At 37.9% G+C, this 2,636-nt stretch overlaps 1 pseudogene; it reads left to right on the top strand.

Annotated features, from left to right (window-relative positions):
• Positions 1-923: 923 nt before the first annotated feature.
• On the top strand, positions 924-2,332 carry LOC114496223 (annotated as a pseudogene).
• The last annotated feature ends 304 nt before the right edge of the window (positions 2,333-2,636 follow it).

The following is a 2,636-nucleotide window of genomic DNA, read 5'->3' as shown; positions in this document are numbered from 1 at the left end:
ATTGTTGTTGAGTGAACGAAAGGCTCGGTCAGTGGATCATCTGATTTTCAAACGAATCGGAAATTTTGATCTTTTTGTAAAATGTCCCAACCTGTAAATGGTGGACCAAACAAAACAGGTCTGCCCAGGGCTACCAGTTGCAATCTCTGTTTTCATTGATATTGAATCCAAATAACTATTATAAAAGCACCATAGATTTCTGAAATGTCCTTGAAGAATGTGAGTTCTGTGGTCCAACTTCACTACCAAGGGAAAGGGAAAGGAAGGGTTCTTATCAGGAGTGTAATTTGGTATTGGTCTAATTAGTACATTTTCATTAGTCTAACCAGTAGATTGTTACTCTGTAGTTTTTTTTTAAATGTAATAAAGTGATTCATTTTTTATGTAAGAAAAGGGGGATAGAATATATATTTGATTAAAAAATCATATTCAATTTTGCTTTTATTTATATATATAAGGAATACCAGTACTGGGAAAGTGCATTCAAAGTTAACAAAAATAGTTATCAATGCAAAGTAGGGACAAGGTAGAAAGGCATCCCTGACTGGTGTGACTCAGCAGGTTGGACATTGTCCTGCAACTCAAAGGTCACTGGTTGGATTCCCAGTCAGAAAACACGGTTAGGTTGTGGGCTAGGTCCCTGGTTGAGAGAATGCAAGAGGCAACTGATTGATGTTTCTCTTGCACATTGATGTTTCTCTCCTTTCTCCCTCTCTTCCCCTTCTCTAAAAATAAGTAAATACAATCTTAAAAAATAAAAAAAGGGCATAAGTGTGGGAATAAGACTTCTCAATGTACATTTTTTTATTTAGTTTTTACTTTTGAACCAGGTGAGAGTATTACATATTCAAAAGTTAAAATAAAATTTAAAAATGAAAGTAAAAAGCATTAAAATGTCAAGTTATGCTTGTCCTGTGGGGTTGAGAGGAACATGGACTTCTCCCCTCCTCAGCATGGCATGTGCTCATCCATTGACATCTGTGTATTCCAAAAAGAGAAAGTCATCTGGCAAAAGTGTCACTTTGTCGATACTGTAAACTTTGTACACCAACTCATACAAAAACAATAGACAGCCCTATGCTGTCAGTGAATTGGCAGGTCATCAAACCAGTGCTGAATCTTGGGGTACTGGCAGAGCTGTGGCTCAAATTCCCAGAGTTCAAGGTGGTGAAACTCATGGTTCTGGCCAGTGTGCTTTTGCTGTGGGAGCCAGATGTTTGCACCAGCTAAAACCTGGTGCTGTTGGAACCTCAGGATAAATATAACACAGAAGAGATATGCAATCTGCTCTACCCTGGCTGCCTGGACTTTAAGAGCACTGGTCATTATATTGAGGAAATTCCTGAATTTCTTTTGGTGTTGAAGATAAAGCTGAAGGCCAAAAGACCAGTGAAGCTGTTTTGCTTCTTAAGAAACTTATGGCCTGGAATGATATCAAAAAGGTCTATGCCTCTCAGCAAATGAGAGTTGGCAAGGGCAAAATGAGAAACCATTGTATCCAGTGCAGGGGACCTTGCATCATCTATAATGAGGACAATGGTATCATCAAAGCCATCAGGAACATCGCTGGAATTACCTGCTTAATGTAAACAAACTGAACATTTTGAAACCTGCTCCTGGTGGGCATGTAGGCCATTTCTGCATTTGGACTGAAAATGCTTTCCACCAAGTTAAATGGTCTGTATGGCACCTGGCATAAAGCTGCCTCCCTCAAGAGTAACTACAACTTTTGCATGCACAAGATACTTAGTACAGACCTTAGCCGAATCTTGAAAAGCCCAGAGATACAAAGAGCTCTCTGAGCACCATGCAAGAAGATTATCATAGAGTCCTGAAGAATCCAGTGAAATACCTGAGAGTCATGTTGAAGCTGAATCCGTATGCAAAGACCAGGCTCTGGAACACCATTCTTCATCAGGCCAAGAAATACAAGCTCCAGGTGGATAAAGCAGCAGCAGTGCTAGAAGCCAAATTAGATGATAAGGGGATTCCAGGCAAGAAGGCTGTGGTAAGGAAGTAAGAAAGAAGGCTGTTGGCATTATGAAGCAGAAGGCTTTGGTGGTTAAAAAAAAAAAGGCTGCAGCTAAACACCTAGCAGCTAAGAAGACCGCAGAAAAGAAACCCACCACAGAAGAAGCCTGCAGTATAAACTGAAATTTGTTTGCTTTGTAAAGGTCAGATCACTTTGGTCTGCTAATTTTGAATAAAAACCTGATCAAAGAGGCAGTGAGGAAAAAATGAGTCAATTTATTTTTTACTGCAGAGTATGGTAGGTTGAAAACAGATTAAAATGCATAAAATGTGTAACAGGATAAAATTCTATAACAGAAGTGGAATTACAAAAGTTCAAGAAAATTGGTAGTTACAAAATAGTTATGGGGATGTAAAATATAGCATATGGAATATGGTCAATAATATTGTAATATCTACTAGATACTATGTGGCATCAGATGGGTGCTGAATTTATTGGAGTGATTATTTCGTAAGTTATTTAAATGTCTGATCATGGGGTTGTACACCTGAAACTAATGTATTGTACATCAAATGTAACTGAAAGATAATAATTTTTCTTAAAGTTCAAGAAGAAAAAGGAACAATGATAGCTAAGAAACAATTTTTAAGAAAAATTTTAAAAG

This window comes from Phyllostomus discolor, chromosome 5 (assembly GCF_004126475.2).
Source record: "Phyllostomus discolor isolate MPI-MPIP mPhyDis1 chromosome 5, mPhyDis1.pri.v3, whole genome shotgun sequence".
Taxonomy (NCBI): Eukaryota; Metazoa; Chordata; class Mammalia; order Chiroptera; family Phyllostomidae; genus Phyllostomus; species Phyllostomus discolor.
The sequence above is the reverse complement of the archived record's forward strand: the minus strand, read 5'-3'. Positions and strand labels throughout refer to the sequence as shown.